The sequence below is a fragment of the Scophthalmus maximus genome, chromosome 21 (assembly GCF_022379125.1).
Source record: "Scophthalmus maximus strain ysfricsl-2021 chromosome 21, ASM2237912v1, whole genome shotgun sequence".
NCBI classification, from domain to species: Eukaryota; Metazoa; Chordata; class Actinopteri; order Pleuronectiformes; family Scophthalmidae; genus Scophthalmus; species Scophthalmus maximus.
Genome location: NC_061535.1, coordinates 7766876 through 7794106, shown reverse-complemented (window position 1 = coordinate 7794106; position 27231 = coordinate 7766876). Strand labels below are relative to the sequence as shown.

Here is a 27231-nt window from a genome sequence, read left to right as displayed (position 1 = left end):
GAGCACATAGGGAGAGCTGTAGCTGAACGAGTCAGTCCACGAGTCAATCACTCTACACATGCGTCCATCGCGTTTCACAAAGAGCTTGGGAACTGAAAGCCGTTAGTGCTGAAATGACGGATGTAAACAGTCATGATATTCAGAGACATTTCACACCAGAGATCGTATCGAAATCTTTGGCTGGAGCTGAATGAACCTGATGGCTGGAAAAATCCTCGCCCCACCATCCTTCGCTGTACGATCATGCGTATTGCACACACGCAGCAGAAAAAGCCATGATTAGAGAGAAGTTGGAACCCCCTCTGTAGTTTAGCCATCAACCATAAAGGATTTCGGCCTGAAAGCTCTTTAACAGCTAACAGGGAGCTTTTACGGTGGCTTTCTGTAGAAGGATGTGATATGTTCCAACCATTTGAATTTGCTTCATGGTAGGATCACTCCACTCTGTAATGATGTGGACGGGAACTGCTGATATAATTATTACTCAGATTGAGGAGCAAACTGCCTGGCTTCAAGTGATAGATGAATTCTTTGTCAGATACTGATAAACAGAATGTGTTTCCCCACGCGCTGTTTTTTGAAGCACACTTTAGTTTGTGATTGTATACCCATATTAAAAGAAAAAACAACAACTAAAAGATCTCGAAATGACCCGTAATAAATGGTCTGTGTGTGTGTGTGGCACAATGCACTGCATACAAATCATCATTGATGTTGTTGGGGTCAACATCGTGATGTCAGGTCACTTATCTGCGATGGACGACGCCCAAACAAAAGATTTGTGATAGGTGATGGTATCAGGCAGGTAGGGTAAAAAAAAAAAGATGCTGTTGCGTTGCATTGGGGAACATGAAGGTTTACTGAGCTTCATCCATATTTCTGGATTTGACAATTTTTTCAGTTTTTCTCCCCCTGTGCAATAATTAATAAATGGAGAACTTCTTCTTTAGACTTTCTCTGGACGCACAAAGAGACGGTTCAGTGAACCTAAACGTTGCTTTGCTATAGTGACGTACTGTGAATCACAGACATGCTAATTTGGCTAAGCTGTCTGTGAACACCTGCATTAAACCATCTGTAGCTTAGTAGTGCTGAGATTGAGAATTTGTACATGTGTAACCTAAAAGCCTTATAATTCACAGTGACGGTGGTCTAACTTAACTCAAATACAGTATGTAGCACTTTCCCCATGTACATGTCTTTCTTTTTCAGCTTTGCCAGTGAAAAGAGGGTAAACGCATCCAAAGTGAGTCCACACCAAGCTGAGCTGAAAGCTGCACAACTGTTCACTCCATGATATTCCGTGTTATCGGAAGCAGATGAGATGAGCTACACCGGTCTGGAGGTTTCCACCTTGACATGGTAAAGTCACTTTTCTTTACGCACACAGTCACTCACCTTTACAAACTCGTTGCATAAAAAGATAATTTAATTTCCACGAAGGACATTTATCAGCATTTGCTACTGACCAAACCTGCCATTATGGTGCTGATGATAATCAATCTCAAATCAATTAGGCAGTAATTGCTGAGTCAATGTGGGAGGCTGGTTAAATATTGATAAGTGTCTAAAAGGCCCATCAGGCTCTATTGACAGCTCAGGGAGACAGACAGCACTGGTTTAGCTGAGGTGGGAGGGAGGACTGATGGAGAGAGCGCTTCGAGCCTCAGGTCAATCTCGACTCAAGCTGGCCATTCTGGTAATCAACGCAAACCCACTCTCTCCCTGGCTGTAAGCTCTGTTCATAACCTTGATATTGTTGTTGGAAGTACCTGCTCTACAGCTTTGAACCTATCAAATAAAGGGAATAAACCAACCTCTGCTGCTCCACACAGAACTTAAAAGAGGCAGTAAGCAATTTTGGAGAAAGCTTGTCTGTCTTTGTTGTTGTTGTGATTTTACTACTCTGGCCGAGCCGCGTACCTGCAGTCTCGGGTATGAGAGACCAACGCGCTAACCATTAGGCCAAAACCCCTTCATCCACACTCATACATTCTTATTTTAAAAAGAAAACAATCCCTGTCCATTTTGTGTCCATTAGGTTTTCATTTCATAGCAGTAATGTATTTGAATAGAATAAACTGAACTGGAAACATCAGTATCAGTGTTGTCGTTTGAAGCACTGTTAGTAGTATACAATAGTTTTTGCAATTTGCAGTTTGACCTATATTGAGTTTACGAGGGGAGATGAGCAAGGACTTTGCCCTAATTATCATGCTGGCTGAACATGCTGTGTCGTTTAAATGGTGTTTGCAAGAGGTGCAACCTCTGGCTGCCTATTGCAGCTACTTCCTGACACCCCCAATCAGCTTGATTGATTAGATCCTAAGACACTCCCTAACTCTGGTAAGATAATGTCTCATCTTATTGGTCCCACAGTGGGAAAATTTGGGTGTTGATAGCAGAAAATAGAGATGTGTATATAAGAAAATGGCAGCTTGATGACAAGGGGGAGAGATTTTATGGTCCTTGGCTAAGTTTTTGTTCTTAAAAGGTGTGTGAGTGCCTCAGTTGTTGGTCTGCAAAAAAGGCAGCATCAGAAAATATTCATCCATAATAATGTGTCTGGACCCTTTTCTTCAGCTTCCCAAAACTGTCACATCTATCAAGATTAGGTGACTGGTGGAGCCCAGTTCTCCCCTGAAATGAATCAATCTCTCTGAATGGCTGCAACCACCAATGCTGACTGTCCAAGTGACTCGTGGTATAACCAACTCTGACAAACATCCCAGGCTTATACCAAACCACTGATTGGACAGCTCAGTGATCCATCTTCTGAAGAAAATACTGACAGCCATGTTGGCATCCATCTGCATTTGTTTCTCATAGGCAGTTAACAGCATTACCCTTTTGAGAAGGGCTGGTAGCCCATGGTTTCCTATAAATCCTTGCCATTTACAATCCTAAACCAAAACAAGGAGGGATGGTTTCAAGCCTCTGTGGCTTCTTTGATGCCGACTCTTCCTTCTTGTCTTTGCTTGCCTATTTCCACAGAGTTGTTAAATGCATCCCACTGTCATTAAGACTATACAGTATATATACAGTATATATATATATATATATATATATATATATATATATATATATAAAAACATACATATATTGATAAACATACATATAGTAGTGGAGCCACCAAGCAATTTTCTCAAATAATTTGCAATGTGCTCACAATCTTTGACACAGTGTGAGCTGTCATTTACTGTGACTTTGCTGTTTGTTTGAAATGGTAACAGTACTTGTTCTTGGTTCATTTCTTTGGATCACATGCATGTGACAGAGCATTCTGCCAACTCTCATCTTCATCTTTCTTTTCAGATGTGTTGTTTTCTCATAATGTTCTTTCAGTGATAAATAGGATTTGATAATTTTTTGTCCCGGTAACAGCGTCCCAATGGAGTAAATAGTTTGTAATCAGAGAATTAAAGGAGCATTTAATCTTAAAGGGCTTTTCGTGTGGAATCTCTTTGATGTGAGCTAATTCAACATGAACGGAACCTGAGGGCACTCTAGATGGAGATTGGGGTTGTGATAAGATGTGCCTTTGGAATACTCACGCAGGGTTGGCACACCCAGTGAAGACTAATCATGTAAAAGAAGTCTTTGTTTTTAAACCTTCTCGAGAATATGGACAAGATGAATCAGCAGTAGCTTGCATGCCACCACAAGGTGCTAAAAATGTAATTAGAGGTATATCATTTTTGTTTTGGAAATTGACAGTGTCATAGTTTTTATAACCGCTTGGCTCAGATGTGATTGGACCAAGACAACAATAATTTCCCTACATTATGCCGAGCTGACTTGAGTCTTGAGCTAGGCAGCAAACTCCCGCCTGTTAGTGATTCTTCCTGGCTTCATGCTGGGTGAATTTGCGTAACTGTATGTGCAAATAAAATGGGACTAGCTCAGCAGACCTCTCGCCAGGGACATACTTATTTAAAAGGAAAATCTAAGAAAGGACAACTCAAAGGGTCTTTAATCTATCAGTCCAAAATTTAACAAAATTACCATAATATGTTGTAGACGAACAACAACTCAGCGATTACTTTGCCAGGGAAAGTTTGAAAGTATTCACATTTGTGGATGAAATTGTAGCTTTTACTGCACTTGACGGTTCTTGTGAAGCTCTATTTTTATAAAATAGCCAAATCACATACCAGTGAAAATGTGTCTTGAATTGCTCATAACATTCAAAAGGGAATGAGGAGGAGAGGGCTCTACAGAAATATTAATGGGGGAATAAGATCTATAGATGTTGTCGTTGTTTTTGTTTTAAACAACCTTCCTATGAGGTGAACACATTCATTTCACACAGCTGTTTTATAATGAATGCCATGGTATGGAATAGAGATGTCTGCGACTAGTTGAACAAAAATGATACAAATCCCTGTCACCCGGCACCAAAAACACTAGTGGGTTAGTCTAACTATTAATATTTTATTAATGTACCAGCTAAATAACTGTGGCATCCAGCATATGCAGCAGCCCACCACAGACTACTTATTAAACATGAATAAACATACTAATGTTTTTATACTCTCCATATATACTACATCAACAGGACCAGTGTGACTCATATAAAGACATTAAAACAATCAGTGGACATCAGAGGCCCTGGAGTAAAAGTGACGTACAGTAATGAAACTGGGGGCAGATTTACTTCTCCAACACTGGCCATTTGGTACAATTCTAATTAATCCACCGACTCTCCATGGGGCTGCTGCTAGCACCACAGCCGCTCACACAAACTTACTTGGCCAAGGACACCAGCTAAGAGGTATTTAATCAATGTGATGGATAACATTTGTCTTTAGAGCTCTTGTGGCAATTCCCATGTTAACCATTCGAGGTGACAGTATTTTTCCTTCCAAGTGTTCTTGGATTTTTTTTTCTGCTTTAAAGGTGTAAGGAAAAGTAAGACCTAAAGACGGTCACAAAAGCTGTTTATTTTAAATAGAGCTGTGAAACTACCACTGTGCCTCGACATAAAAGACTGATAACCACCCAGATTTAGAGATCACATGTTATTTTCCCTTTTCAAATCTGTATTTGTAGATAGAGAGCAGACAGACAGGACTTGAATGTGTAATGCAACCAAGATGAACCCACTCCGAACGAGCACTAGCCCAGTACTAGCAGGACTAGGTTCACATTAGTCGAAAAGGTATAATAGCATCTTATAGTAGATGTCACTTTAATAGGGTGTGTCCTATAATAGCCGTATATTGTTGCAGGTTTTATTTGTAGTAGGTGTCACTTTTAGTGGGCTCATGGTGGGCATGTCTTGACGCCTGGCTGGCAGCAGAGGAACGCTGTTGGGATTCTGTGTGGCTCATTTGTAAATCATTGCTTATTAAGAGTTTCAATTTTTCAGAAACAGAAAATCTTTCTCTGGTTTATTGTGTGCATACACTATCACCCTTTGCCTCATTTTGAAAGCTGCTGTTTTGATGTAACTGAACAAAGAATAACTTCATATACTACTTTCAGTATTGGAACAGTATTGATCTGTAGCTTCCCCCTCAGAAACACTACAAACTTTAGTGTCCTGGAACACCAATAATGCATTTCAATATAGTTAGGCAATGCTTTTTCCCCCAAATCATATAACACAGATGACATCAGAGGCCTTTTTCAAAACGTATAAATTTTTCTTATGCCCATAACAGTATACTTTAGAAGTAGGGTGGAATGGCCTCAATTTACTTTTGTTTAGTATTTTTCAGCAAACTAAGCAAACATTGTAATTTCCTTTTCAAAGTTTTGTTTGTTTCTGAAGCAGAATAGAGCCACATTTGGCTTCCATACAGCTCTTAGCACTATAAATCCTGTTATGGATAATGACAAATGTCTCTTGAGTGATAGTTAATCTGTGACTGGCAAGAGATGCAGCATTTTGGAGGCCTTAATGTTATTTATGAAATTGGAGTTAATATTTTAACATCACCTCATTTCACAGAGAAAATGCAGTGCAAGATGATGTGACTGCAGCTTCCTCAGGATGTTCAGGGAGTGGGCATTCACAGGTTATCTCATGCAGGATCATAAAAGCCAGTGTGTGGCCCATATGTTCATCACCACCACACACAGTGCAGTTGGGGGTTATATTCAAAGAGGGGTAGGGGTGTTGGGCAGAAGTAGGAAGCTGTTTTAATCAAACAGCCCCTCCAGCTGGGTCTTCTATGGCCGTGAAGGAGAGGAGACTCCTTGCTTGTCAACTGTTCTTTATTGTATTTCACAGTTGTGCTGGGCTTAACAAGGCTGCAGAGAAAACTGAACTCAGGCTGCATTATTGCAGCACGGTGTAATCATGGGAGCTGACGGAGGGCTTTCTTTGCTGTCACAGGTTGCCTCATGCTGTGTGCACATCAGGCGTGTGCTCCTGTGTGGCATCATGCATGCAACGGTTCCCTCCACCCTCTCACCTCATATCCAAGCAGGCAGCAGCATCTTGGATTATATTTAGAAAACATTACAAACAGCAGTCTAACATGTTTTGACAAAGATTATGTTACCATATGCAACTGTCGGCACCAGTGGTACAGTGCAAATTAGAAAATAGGAGGAATTACAGTATAATAGCATGGATAACAACAAGTCACCTTCAGAGGAGTAGCTTGCAGTACAAAAGACTCAAACTGTAAGTTATCCTGACATTCACATGAAACCCAGCAGTCAGAGCGGCAGCGAACAAAGAAAACTGGGCCTGTCATGAATATTTATATAAAAATTTGTTTTGAGCCTGGTGGTCTCATTCAATGGAACAAAAAGTATGATTGACAGCCGGATAGCAATGGCACACCAATCAATCAACCACTTGAATGAGCGGTATTCCCCGGACCATATGCTGCCGACGTGTAGGACACTGCACTGCCTCTTGGATGCAGCACCATCCTGTATTTTCTATAATTTTATTTGAATGACTAACAAGAGCAACCACGCAGGCGCTTGTAGAAAGGACTGAATATTCATTGAAAATGTTAATGCTTCATTTCATGTAAATTAGGCGGTGAGCCAAGAGGCAGCAGATTCATAAACACCTGTTTGCTTTTGATGTTTTGCCACAAACTCGCAGCATTTCCAGTCTGAAGAGTGAAGGCTGTACTTGGAATTGAGGGACATGCAGTGATTGTGAGTCAGGCTGCGTCTCTGTTGATTTAATGGATCTATAGTCGGCACATTACAAGCATGATAAAATAATTAACATATTTTTAAAGTAGCGTCTTTATTTTTAAGAAAGCGAATTTGTCTGTCTCTCTAGCAGAGAAGTGAAAGTCTGTCCCATGAAATATTCAAAAAGCGTTTTTTCCTTGGGATAGTAATTCTTCATCTATATATAGCCTCCATTTTATCACCCTTTCAGGACCATGGATGATTTCTGATTCCAGCAATGCATTCTTTTAAGACTTGGATGATGAAAAGAATTGGAGAGAATAAAAAAATGAATCTGCCTACTTTGTGTGTGTATGGGTGTGTATGTGTGTGTATGTGTGTGTGAACTGAGCTAAACATCGTTCAGGGCAGAGGCAGCTAAATTGTGATTTCAGAGTCACTTTAAGATGTGGATGGATGTAGAAAGGGAGCCGTGCCTGGAGTGATTAAGAGCACAAGAAGTTGAAGCAGTAAAGACGGAAATATTGGACAATCTTGTTATTACCTGAAGGGCCAGACAAAAATGAATAAAAAGGAACTAACAGGAGCTGAGTACTAAGGTCATTAACACCTCCAGATCAGCGGTGGGCACGTCTGAGTTGAAATTCTCAACATTTTCTGTGAAGTAATCCCAGCAGGTACCTGCACAAATTACTAATTTCCCAGATTGAAATACATTTACACATTATTTAAAGAAATCGTGTTCTATACTAAATGCTTTATCAGCTCAATATCAGTCTAAATACAGAGTCCTGCATAATGCCGACACCAGGTGTGTTTCATAGACGAGGAAGATTGAGAGTTATTCTTTTTTTTTCTTCCTGTCCTGAGTGCTGTATATCTTGCAAGGGATAGGGGGAATGGGATGAACAAGGCACCTTCAAAGAGCTTGGAAGGCTTTAATGAGTCCACCCCTTCTTCCTCACGGATCAACAGGGCTGTGGCCTTTACTTGCTCCAAGCAAGACAAAGTCCTAACTCGAAGTGGTAATCAGCTCTTGGAGGAGAGCTTGAGCCAAGTGACGGACTTGGACTGGAGAAATGAAATCACTAAGTATGACATTGGCAATGTGGCTTTTGACGCTTTAGTGCATTTTTAAGGTATGGCTCTGGCATTATCATTTACTAAAGTAGATGATTCTGCAATTTATTTTTTATCTTTGGGCCATCTAGATATTGCAGGTCTTAAGACGTATTCATGGGAAATTACTTTAGCATGAGTGTAATCATTCAAGATAAGCTAATTCAAATGATGAGTAGTTTTTGATTCTGGCAAAATGGTGCATCAATGGATCAGTTTCATAATTAATGATTAGAGAATTCAAAACTTTGATTCAGTTCTCTAAAATGTGATTTTTGGGGATATATATTTTTATAAGCAAGTATGTTGATTTCTCCTATAGTATCTATAATATCTACCAAAACAGCATACCTAAAAGGAAAATGATAGTATGTGTTGTACTACTATTAGGTTGGTATTGGGACACACTTACTGTTGACAATTTATTTCTTATTTTTTTTAACTCAAAAGTGAACGCAGATGAGGCTTGCTTCAATATTTTTGATGTGAAATGCAAAGCTGGCCAGGGCAACACGTCTAAGCTGAAGAAACACAGCAGGCTGACATTACCATGCATGTTGAAACCTTGAAACATCAAATGAGACATCGACAACTTCATCACCATCTTCAATTAATTAATTGGCTTAAGCAGTTGTTGGAGATAACTGGGGTGTTTTTTCCACTGTGTTGGCTGACAGAGGCGTAGGATTTTTATTTTGCCAATACTATGTGAATTGCATACTTTTTAAGGTTCCATGTTAACATGAATAGAATAGTTTAAATGTGAATGGTACTCAACCCCAGTTAAAATACTCTGAAATGGAAGCAGGAAGGCCTTGAGGATAGAGAGACGTTTGAGTTGAGATGAGAGAAACTACAGGGTGCTTGCAGCACAGCCATGTACCAGAGAAGACCAAAGCAAACCTCTGTTCTGCTGGGTTTGTAACAGGCTCCCAGGAGATGTGTGTTTAATGTGGAATTTCAAATGTGGATTTGAACAGTCACAGCAGCATACATGTGCAGTACTTGCTGTCCCATTTTCAGTAAATTTAGTACATATGTAGGACCTAACTTACCTACCATCAGCTGTATGAAAGCTGCCACGATGTTTGTGTTGCAATTATTAATGTATTAAACATTCTGTGGTGCGGCAGAGACAATTCAGTCTAATCAACCTGTATTCATCAGATTTCTCCGTGATTTGAGTTCTGATGTGAACGGACAGAGTGAGTCCACTACAACAAAAGCCTGAATGTCTTTAGAATGAATAAAAAAAAAATCAATTTAACACCATATTCCAAGAAAGAAGAAGTCTAAGAAATATGAGTCAGGGGGCTAGTGGTATTGTGCTGATTAAAGTTCAGCCTCTCCTTCACTGAGCTGTTACAGCGATTTTATTTTTTCGATTTTACCTTTCAATAGAAAATTTCCATGTATTTTGGCTGCAGTTATTTGAGCAGTTACTTACTGCTTTGCAGTATTCTTTCAGATTCCTAAAACTGATGTAAGGCAGAGGAGAACTGCAGCCATAGTAAATGCTTTGGAAATTGTTATTTTATTATTTCAGCACAACATTCTTTACTTTGCTGCATATCTTAGGCAGACTCCTTTCTGCCTGCGTAATTACCTGCTGCCTCAGTAAATCAGGTGCTAATTTTATGCAGTTTTCTCAGCACAAATTGAGTGAAAGGTGCAGCATAAACTTGGCCTGTGCTTTGACAGACGGATATGAATCTGTCCCTCTGTGTCTGTTAGGTTTTTCCTTGGAAACATATCTTCCACTTCCCAGGAAGTGATGGGTATCACTTTGTTTGTGATGACAAGATGAAGACATGGGTCCTGAGCCAAGGCCAAAGCAAATCCCCCTTCAACAAGTGCAAGGATGTGACAATATTAGACTCAGTGATTGACAGGTGATATTTATGAATGTGGACAGCAGAGGCGTCGTTAGTTCTTCATACTGTCAATCTCAATGTTGTAAAATAAAAACAAGCGAGTATGGTTTTACACTCGCATATACAGTTCTTTGCGCATGAAGAGTAAAAATGCTCCCTTGCTAGTATGTTTTTCTCCAGACAAGGCCATAGAAGACTTTAATTAATTCTATGGCTTGCAGTACTCAGAGGTAATGGTGATGCAGGTATGCAACTCACATCACAGGTCTGCAGTGCTGTAATGAATAACATGGCCTGAGTTCAGAGTCGATGTCCGCTGTGGGACACTGCAGGAGCTCCATTCATGGGAATTCTGGATGGACTGTGAACTCACCTTAATATATGCTGATTGCTAGAGATTTTTTACAGTTTCCAATGACTTTTAGATCATGAGCTATTAGTGCTTTTTTCCCCCCAGCAATGTATGTGTCTAAACTGTGTATGCCTAGTGTCTCATGCCCAAAACCATCACAAAGGATCATCACATATTGAAACACTAAGACTGCACTCTGGTCTCCCAGATTCCATTCTGCGGTTGGATATGAACCCTTTTTCTCCCACAAGAAAGGATCAATCACAATTTAAGAGGGAATCCAAAGTATCTGTTAAACAGCAAAGTCAAAGCTCGGCTCACTACCACCACATGTTTCGCCTCTTTGGTCACAGATCAACAGGGATGGTAAACACGAGTGTGTTCTGTGCAGTTCACTGATGTCAAGTTATTGCTGGCTTTTAGATAAAATTTGTGAATAAATACAAATCAAATGATTACTGCTTCTGCATCTTTCTAAAGTTAAGAAATACCATCATACAAACTTGCCTTCTGCATGTTTTTCTGTGATGCCCGTGTCACAGTGATAATATCAGTAGAGTTTTCTGTCAAAGTTACCTTAGGTAAATGAAAGCAGCTGAGTAGTAACTCACCTTGGAATTATATTTAATATTGATGTGTTCTTCAAAAACTGAAAGTAAATAAACCTTACTTTGGATATTCCAAAAATAAATTTCATGGGATTATCTTCCATCAGTTTGTGTATGAGTTAAAGGTGCAAAGAGGATCGTCACAGTAAAATGGCAATTCATTTGATCATCTTTTACAGATGTTGTGAACTCATTTTTTAGAAGTTAACAAACCAAAAAATCAACTGATTAGTGGAGAAAATAATCATCAGATCCATATTCATTAGTTGCAGTTGGATACACAACTACAAGAGAAAAATCTTGATTTTTCATCAATGCATGAGTAATAATAATCTCATATAATTGTATTAAAATCACAGGGGCCTTAGTAGATACCTTTGATTTTACCTGTAGTGAGTAACCGTCACACAGTCTCTTGCAAAGAGAATTAAGTTAGGTCCCTCATCCAAAGTAGTAGTAGCAGTGGGAATAGCTGTATTAACTGCTGTACTGTCAGCAGTAATAATGTTAATTGTCCTTTTTCACTTGAGATATTTTGACTTGTCATGGCAGGAAAATCATGTCTTCTTAACAACACTGTCTTGTTAATGAAAGCTCAGCTCTTTTTCGGTGTTCCCGTAAGCCATAATCGTTTGACAGTCAGCCAGCATGCACAGTACCAGCTAAATGGGATTAAGCCATTATTAACGTTTTAATGTAATTTACACCTGTGTGTGTGACTTCTGTCAAAAAGGCCTGTAGCAATGTTGCTAATCCGAGACAATGGTGGTCATAATGGTCATTCAACCAGCCAAGCTTAAACAAAAGAGCCATCAGTAGTATCTGTAGTTGTAACAATAGTAGTAGGAGCTCGACCTGTAATATCAACAAGTCTTACATATGGAAGAAGCTGAGCTGTTTTTGCTTCATATACAGCTGAACTTGTACATCAGAGAAATGATAATGTTGAATCAACATCCCGCAGCACAGCTTCTTCCCCCACCCAGAGAGACCTGCTTGTTTGTTTTCGGGAGTGTGACTCTTCTACTCGGTGCACAAACTCAGGAGAAGTATTCTGACTTCAACATATTATATTCTCTGACATTCGGGGTAAGAAAATGCTGAATATGATATTGTTAAATTCCTGGTGATTGGTTACACGGTTTAAATCATATCTTCCTGTATAAGGGCTCCAGTCAGCAGGAAGCCACCTCTGTACAGGCTGAAGGTCGCGGGGGAATGTTTGAGATCAGCAGTGCTTGCAAGCTTAGGTAGGGCACAACAGTGTGTAATCAGAAGGGATTAAAATGAAAACACATTTTGATTCACCTTCATCGTGGTAATATCTGCTCCTTTCAAAACACACTGAGGACGTACAGCATCAGCTGCTGTTTTTACCCTGCACACACCTCGTTCCCCTTTTCTTCTTCTTGTTAAACCACTCCCCATGAAAACACCAGTCCCACACACAAACAGGACCATCATATTACATATTCTACAATTATCTGCATGCTCACAAACAGACACACACACATGCGCAGCGTAATCCTGCCGAGGTTCATTTCTCCTGTTACAAAGATGGTGTTAGTGATGTGATGGGTCACATTGCAATTTAGAGGCAATTAAAATGTAATGAATGTGCTCAAATGAAACGTGTGTCTGGAGGGCATTTGCAGTGTATGGTGGAGATAATATATTTGTGTGTGTGTGTGTGTGTGTGTGTGTGTGCTGGACACAGCAGTTCATTCAGCTTTAAGCCGGAATAAAAATGAACAAATGGGGCTTTGTACATGGCAGCCATTATAATATTTAAATAGTTATGGCAGTATGTAAATCTATTCAGTTTACATTCAGTGCACTTACGACAGCAGAGCGTAGCACAGACTCGTGTGAACCTAAATTATCAACAAGATACTCTTTACCTCAGATTTATTTCCTCTCTTTTCCTTTCATCCAATCAGACACAGGTAGAACTGGCGTGAAATTGAACGCCGTTGTGGGCCCGACAGTTACGGACCCCCTTTCTTGCCCCTTATCTTGACTTGCACAGAGGACTAAACGCTCTGTGACAAATCCATTTCTTACAAATTCCCTTTCCAAGTGGAACAGCAGAGCAGTCTCGTCTATCAATTAAGGACTTGCAGAAATTCACTTTCCGTCTCGCAGAGTAGAATCATTTTGAGGTCTGTTTATCGTGGATGTCATTGGTATGGTGATGTTTTACCACTGACAGAAGTGTTCTTCCAACAAGTGCTCCATGTACTGCTCGAGGTCTGCTGTCTTTGAAACGACAACATAAGTTGAAATACGACGCCTCAAAAACGACCCATGTGGTCATTTTTTGGTATTGTGTTATGCTAAATAATATATTTTTTCTATGTATAGAAGTTATTCGAGGATGCAGTTGTACTCCATCCAACAATAAGTGAATATTTGTTGAAAATATAAAACTTTGTTCCTGAAGGAGTGCTGTGTTATTCACATCTGGACTTAGCAAACACATTGGTATTTTCTGAAGAGATAAAACTCTCTGTAGAATTCCAAACCACCATATGTTTAATTTTTTATTTTAATATAATAATAACTTCAGCAACCTTTCATTTCAAATTGTTTATGTTTGTAAAGAGCCAAATCACAACATATACTGTATAATCTCAAGGCACTTTACAGAGAAGGAGATCTTACAATATTATAATTTGAAATTCACCAGTTCCCACAATGAGCCAGCAAAAAAAATCCCTTATAACAATTCAAACCACCAACCGGTTCTAATATCTACAACGTTGGTGCTATGGTCAAAGCTTTTTAACCATATACAAACTGACAGTATGTTACTGTACATCAGTCTTTAAAATGAAAAGGATTATTGTGCTGAAACTGTGCAGACAACAAATATTATTCTTTCCTATTGTTATCATTATGATGTAGGTGTCTAATGACCCAGCAAGAGCAGGAAGTGTTTTTGTCATGCACAGATGTGTTTCCCCAAAGGGACAATGCCTGTTGTTATAAAGGAGTAACTTATACCTGTATCATTCATTTTCATGGTCATTAGATCCCTCTAACCTTACAAACCAACCAGCTTTTACTTCCTAACTGCTCTCCTAGGTGCTTTTAATTAGTGAGGAATCCTTGTTATGTGAGGCAGATGGCACAATCCTCTGTCTTTTGTTAAAGTCACACTAATTAGGATTCTTCGAGAAGATTCGTCCAACCAGAATCCTTAACAAGGGAGCCTGCTTAGCCAAGTAATGAGAAACCTGATGTCTCCACGACAGTGCTCACCTTGAAACTTGAAAATAGAAACGAGTCAGTTTTTCAGCACAGACCTTTTGTCAATGCTTTCTGTGTGTGTGTGTGTGTGTGTGTGTGTGTGTGTGTGTGTGTGTGTGTGTGTTGAAGGTAAATGTGACAATGTGGTTGAAAGAGATCTTTGAGCTTTAAAAAGTCAGTGTTTTATGTCACTGCTTAATGAGGTGGACAAATGGAGTTGGTGAAAATGCTGGTGAAATACTGATTACTGATCGGTGATTATCCCATTATAGATATTAAATTAAAGTGGTGCACACCAGAGTATCTGCTGGGTTTTTGTTTAAAATAGTACATAAAACCCATCCCACCACCACCCCCCCCACATGTCAGCTCTCTCTGGGCCCTCCAGCACTTTCAACTCAGGACTTTTGAGGAACATTTGTAAATGCTCTCATCTGAGTCCAGATACCTTCGTCTAAACAAGCACAGATGGCAAATTTAGGAAAATGTGGACCTAAAATGAATCTAAGTTAATTTTGGCTTCTTCTGACCATGAATCTCTCATAATGTCTGTGTGTGTGTGTTTGCAGTTGATTAGGTTGTGAAATTCTTTGGATTTTACAATAGTATACTATTTTGCAATACATTTTTGGCTTTTTCTAGCTGTCTACAGGGACCAATATTCCATGAAGCCTCCATAATTAGGCATTTCTCTGGATCAGACAGGCTTTGTAGTTGCAGTGGTGTAAATTTGTGTCCTGCAGCTTTTGCGTCGATGCCCTGACCCCTACCGAGCTGGCTGGCAATGTTTGCAGAGGAGGTTGCGTTTGCACTGAAAAAGGGAGGAGTGCAGCATGTACTGTAGCAGGGAACATGCTAATACAGAAGTGTACTAACAAGCCTTTGTGAGCCACCGAACGGTGTAAGTTGCTCCTCAAAGGAACCCTGTGGAGTTTTCGTGTAAACACAGTTCTGCCTACTTGTGCTGCTGCTCACCAAATGCAGTACATGTACTATATCTCTACAGTTTCTTCCTCAAACACATTCAAAGGGAGGTTTTGTTTGGCACATCATGTCTCGGTGACTCGCCACCAAATGTTGATTAGTGGTTTGTTACACAGCTTGACTGCATTATGTGTTTGCATGGTGTACATTACATCACCTGAATGCTAACATGATCCTTACATCAAGGTTACGACTTTGCTCCCTTATTTGTACTCTTAACTTTCTTCTCCCCACTGCAGATATGTGAAATAAGGAAATGAGAAACTGTCGTAATCACAAACACAAAAGTGGAGAATTCAGCCATTGTGATACTTATTGGTTGCTTACCTTGAGTAAGGACAATATGTGTAAATCACTAGACTTTCCTCGTGTGAAATCAATAATGGTTCAATAGCTCCTCATCTCCCCCGAGTACTGATGGCCAAAGCTGGCTTCACAGAAACAAACAAGACTGTGCTGAGAAAGACGACTCTATAGTCTGAGCTTCCTTCTTCAATTATGTGCTATTACTCAAACAACAAAGAGATACCAATACAAAGCTGATTCATTTTCCATTTGGTGAGGTAAGGGCGCTTTGTGATTGGCATCTCTTTATTCAGCTTCAGTGGCTTTTTTTAAAAGAACTAATATGGACATCATAATTAGAGAGAATAATGCATCACTTAATCCAGTTTGCTTTTAAGATGGAATTTATAATAGGAAGCTGAATGGAATTTTCTACCTGAACTATTTTCATAAATCTTTATAATGAAGTTCACTCCCCTGTTAGCTCTAAATGTCATAGCTTGAACTCAGGAACATGGTGCCTTTCTCTCAAACCAATTAATCTTTAGGATGAACTCTTTCCCTTTTCCAATAACAAGCCTTCTATTATAGTCAGTTGTCTCTCTGACAGAGTTTCACTGCCTTGTCTATAATATCATGTTAATCTTACAAGATGACGTACACTGCCTCTGCTTGCATTTTCTGCAAGCAGTCCCCATATTTCCCCATGGGACACCATGAACAAAGAGTGTGGGAAAGCACACAACTATTTTCAATTTACAGCTTATTTACCCAATGTTTATGGAATAATGGCACAGCAATTTTGTATTGTACCCACCCATAAGAAACACAAAAAAATTGATGTTGATTAATTTCATTGATAACTAATTCCCCTGAAATTCGGTCATTCTGTATTGAAACCAGCCTGCTCCTCAAACAAACTCTGTAAAATTACAAACAATAAGAAAACTAATAAAAATAGTTGTGAAATTTCTGAACATAATCACTTTTACATGTTGTAGCTGCAGTCCCACCTTCAGTGCTGTCTGCAAATAAGACTTTGTATGATTTTTGTGAACACAAAGTAAACGAGCAATTTCACGTTTGTAAAAAATAAATAATAATAGAGAAAAAAATATAGAAACTCCCAAATGAACACTATTGCAGTTCCTGTGGTCTGTTCCTTTCACATCATATATGAAGCTGATGACACGAGGAAACGGCGGCAGTTCAGCTAAGTGACGGGGCTTTGTGCCTGTAGTCCACTGGGCTCAGAGGAAATAAAGAACAGCATGCGTGAGACACCTGTCTATGCCGCGGCATGGAAGGGTTGCTGCTGACTGAGGAGATCAGAGTTTTTGTTTCACACGCCACATGCATCAAACAATTTATTTTCAGTGATCCTGTGCCCAGGGATGGAACCAGCCTGAATTCACCTTAGACAGGAAAAGAGGAGGTACAGTTAGAAGATGTTGTGGCATGGCATATTAAGTATTTTATGATATGAGGCTGAATCCCACGCTCAAGCTCTGTTTCAAGACCACACTCGGTTGGTGAGAGCATGAGGATTTGGATGTGAAGGAACAAAACAAACAAACAAGTGGACTGGTGTGATTAGATTACCTCCTTGTTGGAGGTAATGTTGTAGTTTTCAGGTAATTGGATCCATACTTATATGTGGGATTCTGCGTTATTTAATCTTCTCCGTGATGCGGAGTTATGTAAGCATGAGTGAGAGGGGTGTGACCACCTGCACAGGATGTAAAGAAATCCACTGTCCTGGTAGGAAGAAGAAGTTGTGGCTTGAAGTCAAGCTTGGCTTTCAAGTGAGGCACACCGACGTGAGCACATCGCACTTCAGTGTTGCAAGAATGATGTGAAGGAGTGCTGCACATCTGAGATATCAAAAAGAATCACAGTATTCACTGTATTGGTATTCATTTATCTTACGAAAAGGTAGCTATTAACACAGTAATGACTATTATTTCTTTGTTATTTTAATGTTAAAAAGTGCTTATTGTATTTGATTCTGTGGTAATCTAATGGAGATTTTGAGTTTAGCACCTGATTCATTTTTAAAGCTGGAAATCCTCTCATGTTTCACTGTGGCTCAGAAATCCAGCAAAGAGTTTCCTATATAAAAAATTATAAACTCCTCTTTGACTCTTGATGGGATTAAAACATTTTGGACTTACCTCTTGATGTGCCCTCCTCCACCAATATGTTTCATTACTTACCACTTGACCCTTTGAATTTCTTGAAGCACCACAATAGCAGAGGTGAGTGTTTAGTTCAATTTCCTGTTAGTCTGTCTTGCAGAGTTGTGGTGCGAGCCTTGAATTCAAATCCCTGCAGATAATGAGAGCATTAAGGAGACAAGGATGCAGACGCCTCACCTTGAAGTGCCACGTTCAATTCCTCATGAGCCAATTTGTTTTGAGGTAATTAAGTCACAGGTTGGAATAACTTGGTGGTGCTAACAGTCATATTGTAAAAGGGAGGCAACAGCAGGATGCGCCTCACCTCCCTGAACTACTTGGTGCTTGAGCACAAATTAAATTCTATAACAAGAGGCCAATGCAAAAAGAGTCTGCCTTAGTTCAGCCACAATAAATAGCTTTGGCTCCCACCACATTTGTCATATTGATTTTTCTCTAATGATATGCACAAGAAAGTAATTTCCTTGTCTCTGCATTGTCAGCGGTGACTAATCAGATTTTCCCGAGACGGCCGATTCCATACCTCAAGGAAATGCTTGGCTACAGATTCTGTTCTTTCAAGTGACACAGACATCACCTAACTGCTTGTACAGGTGCAATCTCTCTCTGTATACAGGGCAAGAATACTAAGTGTATTACTACCTACACTGTGTCCCAAAGACATTACGAACACAGATATGGTAAATTGACCAATTGCTTTATGCTACACGTCATATTGAGTCACTCATTCTGCACTGATGCTATACATGCAGCCCTACGCGAAAAGGAAATTTCAAGAAAGTTAAAAAAGTCTTGTTTCATGGAAATTTAAAAAATAATTTTCTCAAGCATATATCTAATTTTGACTTCATAAGATGTTCCAGATAACAATGGTTTGCAGAATATCCCGGCAGAGGAACACAATTATTTTCTTTATTCCAAGAGTAAGGCCACTTGCACAACTTCCTAATTCCCGAATCTTAAGAAATTTGAAAATCTTTATTCATTGCAAATCACCAGAACAGAGGCTGGTGCTTCACATTTCACATACTGTATTATGAGAACTTTGGTCTGGTCTACACAACACATACAGAGCAAAATACAAATAATTATTATGTTATGCAACTAAAATGACAGGTTTTTTTTCAATATCACACTGTCAGAAAATGAATACTCCAAAGTCAGTTGAGAATTGCTCCTCAGTCTGTAAATGATTGATCCAGAATCCTATGGAGAAAGTGTTCTTGTTCCTGAAGAACAGATGATGGATGGTACTGAATGTTCAAAGAAGCAGTAGTTATTTAAGTTTTACTTGAAAAATAAATAGAAGAATGTTTCCCAATTTTTAATCTAAAGCAGTTACTTTTTTTTCTTTCTTGTGCTGTTTGAAGTAATTGTGTCTTGATCATTAATCTAAGATGAAATTGTAAATTCTGGAAGTCAGCTCAATCAAGAGACCACAATACTTATTTTAAGTTCATTGATTCAAGTTTATCTTCAATAAGAACGTTTTTAATTGCTTATAATAAACACAACTTAATTTTTGTTGCCATTTTTTGTGTAGTTTTAAGGCCCATTGGCAGATTATTTTTTTTGTCTTAATACAAGATAATTTTATTAAATTGAAGAATATTTGACTTCTTGTAGCACTGTTTTTGCATTGAACACTGATACATCATCTGCAATTTGGGGTTCAGTATCTTGCCCATGGACACTTTGACATTTGATACCATCGTCCCAGTGGTATGACCAACGCACATTCTCCTGCTCTCCTCAGAAAAGTAAAGTTTCTTAATGTCCAGACATTTCTTTATGTGCTAACTAAAAAAAATGTTTTTCGGAGGGGAAAACTAACTCTGCTGTGCAATAAGGATGTTTGTTCCCACCTAGAGACACAGCAGCTCACAGAGCAAACTGACCTCAGTTCATTACACACATTTCTTTTTACAATGATACATCAGCAGGGAGACTGGAGTCAGTTTATAGCATGGTTTTCATCGACCAATAAACGGTGTAAAAGGCAAAACCCTCAATAGTTAATGTATTGTTTTGGGGATTTTTATATGCTTGGCTTCAATATTTAACCTTGGCCAAGTGAAATCTGAATATCTAATCAATCATGCCATATTAAGGTTGAATGCTAATCGCCATCGGCTCATTACTATTTCACGAGGCGGCTCTATTTATGAAATGTCACTCAAAATAGTGAACCCACAAGTTAATCGATATCAGCCGTCTTTCCGTCTGAATGTTTCATTTGCTGTAAATACAGAAACGGAGAGATATGGATTGGGGGCAGGCAGTTGGACGCCCACATGTGGTTTCTGCGCAGGGTGGTGGCACACTGAAAGGCATTGATCAGCGATGGGGCTCACTATACAGTTTCCTGGTGGTCTCGTCTAAAGCTAAGACTTAAGGCCTACTGGGGCCAAGACATTGTGGAGTCAAGTCGTGACCTTTGAGGTTGGTCTGAGACCAAGCTATTGATAGAAGAGCAGATATAGTTACTTCACCACTGGAAGTTGTCATTTTCCAATAAATGAAATCAGTCTGTGTACAACATTGTGCAGAGAGAGAGAGGGAGAGAGGGAGGGAAGTGCCTCAGCATCAATGGAATAGCGTCTACTGAACTATTTGATGTTTGTGCAGATTTATTTAGATTTATTTTTTTTACATTTAAATTTTTCACTTACTTGGAATCAAAGATGAACACAATTATTGTTGTTCCTTTGTGTGTTTTGTTTGGTGGCTTTCTATGTACATCTTATGTGAATGTTCAGCCTGATGACCCTTTCCTGGATGTGTTCTACATCCACAGTCAATAAAGGGACTCAACATTTAATCTGTTCTCTCAAACAGCAGAGGGAAGATAAATAACTCTGTATGGCTAATGTGGATTTGCTATTATATAAAGTGAATAATAATGAATCATCCACTCTACACTGAAAAAAACAATTTGCTTCCTTTTGTGCAAACAGCAAAACAGTTTGCTGTTTTATAGACACACTACATTAAAAATAAAAAGATGACACAAAGGTAGGAGTACTGAAGCATCGCTGTCATACTGGCAAATCATACTTTCATAACCAACCTACTCATTATTAAAAGGGTTGGGATTAAGTGGCCGTGTGGCTCCATTTGATTTGACAATATGTGTCGCTGGACCCGCCTACAGAACATGCCCCTGGAGGGGGCGTTGGGGCAGGGGTAGGGTGTGAGGGTATCATCTTTATCAGCCTCCAGCAGATGTAGCAGCAGTTTGTTTAAACAACAATGACACGTGTGTTTAGTATGAGCTGCAACAGAAAGACATGGAAATGGATTGATAAATTAATGGAAACACATACCTTATTATTATCAACAATGCAACAGAAAAAAAGACAGTTAAAAGTACACTTCGCTTTTCATTCCCCAGTGTGGCCCACTGTAGATTAGCGATGTTGTAAAGTATGTATCAAGATATGACTGTAGTCACTACTGTGGATGGACAGGAATAGGCAAGCGACACAGTTAACACAGTTAATACATACGTTATCCTTGGTCAGAGCTCTGAAGAGGCTACATTGTCTATATAGACCCTTTATTGTTCCCTAGATAAAACTAATACACTTAAGTCAAAACTAATACTTTATAGATGAATGTAAAATTACTTATTCCTGATGTCAATGCATCAAATGATATGTGCTGTACATGACCTTGCACAGCTTCCAGTGTACTACAAACTTTAACGGACATGTTTAACCCTTTTTTGTTTAGCTGTGAGGCTCTTAAGCAAACACAGGAATAACACAAGAATAACTTCATATAAAATGACCCAAATTAATGCAAATATCAAATGGTTTTATGAGCCTCTTTTTCTTAGTAAATGAGTAGTAAACTGTTATTTGCGGCTTCACAAAACTATCACAACTCTCAAATGAGGCCATTATGTTAATTGAAAAAAGTAAATATCCTGAGATATTCCAGCTTTTACTGTGTTGCTTTACTTCAAAGACATACAAAAATTGTTAAACTCAACTTTTCACAATGAAGACGCATTAATCAAAAGAAATGGAATATTAAAAAAAAATAATTGCAGGCTTCATGCTCCTTCTGATTGGTAATAACCGGTATTCTCTGTGATTGTAAAAACTATAGTGCCATGTCTTTGTGTTTCAGATAACGGAGACTTGTGTATGTCAGTGCTATCACACTCGAGCGCCTGCTTGATCTCTGTGCAGGGAATGGGAGGCGGTAGTACAGTGTGTTTACCAAACAGGCTGTCTCTTAACTTACCACCCACTTTCTGCACGCTGGCTAGCACTCCTCCTTCCCTTTGTAGTCCTGGCTTTGGTGAATTTTTCTGAAACACACATACTCCCCACTGCCAAGGGCATAAACAATTATCAATCAGCTCTAATCCACTGTTCCGCATAAATAGGAGTTTCTCATGCAGTTTGCAGAGCTGTGCTGTCACTTTTTTTATGACTAATAAAATTTGACTTGGCAGACAAGAGCCCAATGTGATGCATGACAAGTAACTTACATCTGGGCCTCAAATCCATTGCAACGCTGACACAAATAGCGTGTCAGTTCGCTGCACATGCAGCAGTTGTGGTCCACATAAGTGTTTGTGTATGTGATAAATGTGCCCCCCAGAATATTACTCTTGTCAGGGTGAGAAGGCCTTTGAAACAGCATTTAGACTAGGGCTGTTGATGAATATTCAAAATTTAATCCAATATATATATATATATACATATATATATATATATATATATAAATTGGACACAGACACATAGACTTTCTAGTCTCATGGACCACCCAAAGCGTTTTACAGTACATGTTCCATTCATACAGTCACACATCATTCATACACTGCAGTCACAGCCATCAGGGCAATTTTTAGGGTTAAGTGTCTTGCCCAAAGTAGCGGACTGAAGGAGCCAGTGATCGAACCATCAACATTTTGGTTAATGGCCGACCCCAATAAAAAAATTTCAGTGGGGAGATACTCATAGCAGACAGCAAAACTGTGGCGACAAACACTGGGACATTTAAGCTGTTGTTGTGTAGTGAAGCACTAGAGACTGGCAAAACAGTCTTTAGAAAAATAACTGGCCTATTTTAATTCATGTAATTGTTATGCGTTTGTTCACTTCCAATTCACAGAGAGAGAAGGCAGACTAGGAATGGAAGCTCGGGGAGGGACAGACAAGGAGACAGAAGAGAGCAGGAGAGGAAAGGAAAGAGGGAACATCAAACGGAAAGTTTCAAACTCAAAATTACTGTGTAAGATAATTAATTTATGAAAATATTCCTAATGAATCTATCCATCATTGAGGATCCCACCACAACCCTTCCCACACTCACATTGTCATTAGTGTGCCAACTCTGACTAACCGTTCACTTTTACCTTCCACGACTGACAGTATGAAATAGAAGTAAGTGAATTATAAAAAAAACAAAAAAACTTCTGCTTTTGGAGACTCTATGTTCAAGCAGCGTTGTCACTTGACTCAGGAGCGAGTCACTTATTTTGGGCAGTAACCAAAGTCGTACTTTGAGACACACCACAGGAGGTTGTTGAGGACTCAGATGTGCTGTACTCGGATATGTTCACTAACACATAGATAAGGGCAATATGTACAGTACAGCGTGTGCCATTTTGGATATGCCACAGAGGGGAGCAGAAACCTGCAGCTGTAGACACAGTGTATAATCGCTTCCCTCTCCCATCCTACGGGCTTTCCAGTCAGGAACTATGAAACGCCCAAAGGCAACTTCTTGTGTGCATAATGCCGAGACACTGCAAGTGAAAATTATTAGACCTCAAAGGTCTTGTGTGAACCGGAGGATATTTTGTTGTTTGGTTTGTTTTTACCGTATGGGCTCATCAATAATTCAGGGTGACTTAACCGGCAATTACAGTGATGAAGACATCAAAATGCAAAACAGTGCTGTGAGCTCTCCCATCCAATAAGAGTTGTCTGCAAAGGGTCGACTACAGACTGGACAGACTTTTAATTAGTGGGCTTTGTAGCCCAGCCAGCAGCAGCAGATTGGCTGCTTGCTCTTTCATGTCATCAAAGCCATATAAAGAAAGAACTGGAAACATGACCAGTTGAATCATGGGTAATTTAGTGTAGTTAGCAAAAGCATGATGGACACATCTCGTCTGGCCAACTTAACATGAAGATTGATAAATCTGTGAAACTACAAATTGTGCTGGGATGTCCGTCTCTGTTGCAAAGGACATACAAAAGAGCTGAACATGTCAGGTTACAAGCAAATACTGTAAGTTACTAGTGATTTGGGATAATTACTTTTCAGTGTAATGTTCTACAGGGAAAGAAAGTTGAGGAAAATATTTCTACAAATTCATGCGTTTCTTTTTCTGCTTGTTGTCTTGGGTTTTATCCACTGTTCTGTTTTTATAAATACTTGTGTAGACATTATTTTATCGTTCGCCTGTTGGTGAAATTCAGTGGTGCCATACATTCCTAAATGGCTCCCAAGTGGGGTTTGTCAAAAGCACATTCAACAAGACAGTTTATTTTTTCTCCCGAGTGACAGACTTGATGTATCACAAGCAACTTATTCTGCTGCATTTTTAGTTTCTGAATTACATTCCTAAGCCAATATGTCATTGTAGAGTCAACATTTAGAGTCACACCTTTTTAATTAAATGTTTAGTTCAATAAAATTATGACATTTTCTAACCAGGGCAATGGTCAACTTCACTCTGACATCATAATGTTTCATTTATGAATATTTATCAGAAGGATAAGTCCCTTGAGATGAACCACCTCGTTGTTTGGCGAAAAACACATTATTCAGTTGTTGGAGGCAAACAAGCCACGAGTCAGTGATTCTAGTTCATCAAGCTCTGGTTTATTTGTGTATGGTTCTGGTCTGAGTTTGCTCATACATAAACATTTGTCCGTGTTTAGAGAGGGTGAAGCTGAGCACTCAGTGGCCGTCGACTTTACCAAAACAATCTCTCCGCCCAAGTGAGCCCTCACCCTTAGCGACCTTGGCGTCATTTAACGTGTCTGGACTGACCTTTTTCTGTGACCCTTCTCTAGGAAAGAATGTCCCTGTCAATGCTGGTTTCCACGGAGCACTGACACTATTTCAGCTTCTTTGGCCCGGAAGCAAAAAATACAATATTAGTCTTCAGAACAAAAAGAGACAACAAGCACAGGAAAACCCAACAAATGTAGTTTATATCAGACCTCCCCTATGTTTGATTAGTTATTTCAACGTCAAGCACAAACATTTTCCACCTGTTGCACCAGTGTAATGTCAGAATGATCCCGTTTAAAGGTGAATTCTGTGTATCTCCTGGTTGTTAATTTTTGATGCCATTGCTGCTGAGCTCAAAATTTCATCACAGACTTCACAGATTTTTCTGTGACTTTTGGCAGGATGGAGCCAACGCAGACAGACAACCCAGTGTTCAGACTTACATAAAAGTTGTTAAAACATGTCCTTCGCAGATGATAGCTTCTTTACTTCTGTGTCACTATAACCTTTTTACACAGAACATAAGTATTTTTTTTTACCTTGTGATTTAATCCAACGAGACGTCTGTTTCCACAGTAAAACCTTGACTACTGCACCTTTAGGATTTGAAAAGTTTGAAATATATTTGAAACCCTTTTTTTGTTTTTGTTCTGTTGAAGCTCGGTTTCTAAACAAAGCGTTGGAATCCTGAACCTGTCATCGAACTCTTGTAATTTATGAAAGTTTAATGAGAAATGTGTCCCAGCTGTTAGTACTTGTGGAATATGTTATGTGCTAATGAGGACAGGTTCTGGCACGGTTCAGTGTGGAATACCTGACACGCTGCTTCTATGTGATCACGAGCTCTAATACCTCCTTTAATCAACGTGGATTGGTCGAAGGCATTCCGAGGGCATTCGTCTCACCTCGCCAGCGACACTCGCTGGCAGATGCTTTGCATTTCAGGCCTGGGGGATCAATATGTTATTAGAGAACAACCTCTCGGAGGCATGTCAATTAATTCCGGGCTGTCAGCTGCCCCCATTGCATTGTCCAGTGGGGCTGATGGAGAACAATGGGTGTCTTTTTAACTTAGTGCCTGTGGAGGATTTGCGACAGCTGCTTCAAGCTTTCATCCACCAATCCTGAGCAGTGAATAGTAAGAATTGATAGTCAAATGATCATGTGGAGTACCTTGATTTCTATTATGTAGAAAAACATTGAGTACTAAACTGTATGTACTAAACATGCTGTATGTTGAATGCCAACAATATACACTGTATACAGGATTGCACTCATATCATTGGGACTTTGTCTGCTGACATAGTCTCTAACCCCTGCCTTATTGTATACCTAAGTATAATATTGTGCTCTAGTCTATTTTGTTCTTGCCTAAACAAATGTGACACTCCCTGAATATTTGGGAGGTGCCAGGCACAAAGGCTGACTGCAGCAGGGCATAGCCTATACAACATGCAGACACAAAAACATTGTTCTTGGTCTTGTATCATTATAGGATACGTTATGATATAAATTATGATAAAGTAAAGTAAAGCAGAAATGCAACACAGCCTGCACAGTAGTGGATCTTGACCCTTTAACTTATCTCTTAATAAAAGGTGGCTTCCATGTTTGGCGCTTAGTCACAGAATGCATGTCTGAATTTTTTTGCCAAAGATGAATTTTTCCTTTCAATTTCATTTTCATTTTTCCGTGGATCTTGATTAAAAAAAACCAACTGTAATCTTTCTGGGACTGATATCTATGTGTGTGAAATTTGGTGCCAATTGATTTAAATGGACTATTGGGTCTTGGTGGGGGAATAGGCTCTACTGTGTGCCATTGTGGTAAACCTACAAAAACATTAGACGGAGAATTTTTTACTAATGGTCCTTTCTTTTTTAGTGGAGCAACATCTCATGGTCTGAAGTTTGCTCCATCACCAATGGATCAATAGTCACTGATCTATGACAACTTGTATCAAAACCCTCCTTGACAAGTTGTCCCCACGACATGTGCAGGCTGTATTGAGATTAAATATCAAAGATTGTAACCAGCTGCTGGTGCCACTTATAGGAACCTTTTGTGCAAAAGTTTGGATGACACCCTGAGGTGTGTTGAAGCCACAACATTGGTCTTTTCTCTGCCTCAAACATTTTTATTTTCTTCTCCAAGTTTGACATTATTTTCTCTTTGGCTTATGACTCCACTCTGCTTTATTTGCCAGGAAATTGACTATTGTCTGTTTTGGAAAGTATCCAGTGTTTGCAAATTGGATGTAGCGAGACATGTTTCACAGGGACGATGCAAAGGGCCGTAGTCTGAATGCACTTTCGCACCACGGTTTGCTTAGAGGTGGTAAATACAGAGGTAGATTATGCCTTCTGAGGGAGATGGGATACTATATATCTTTAATATCTTTGTATTCTTCACCACAAAGGGGTCGGCTCTACTGTGTACCCATGTGTGCCCGACCCACACGA

General features: G+C 39.4%; 1 long non-coding RNA gene across 1 annotated transcript; it reads right to left on the bottom strand.

The window, feature by feature from the left end:
* Positions 1 to 18626: 18626 nt before the first annotated feature.
* Positions 18627 to 23773, bottom strand: LOC118291267. The gene is made up of 3 exons (XR_004786589.2): positions 23625 to 23773; positions 22037 to 22124; positions 18627 to 21057 (listed from the first exon to the last, which is right to left on the bottom strand). It is a non-coding gene; the product is annotated as an uncharacterized LOC118291267 (long non-coding RNA).
* Positions 23774 to 27231: the final 3458 nt, after the last annotated feature.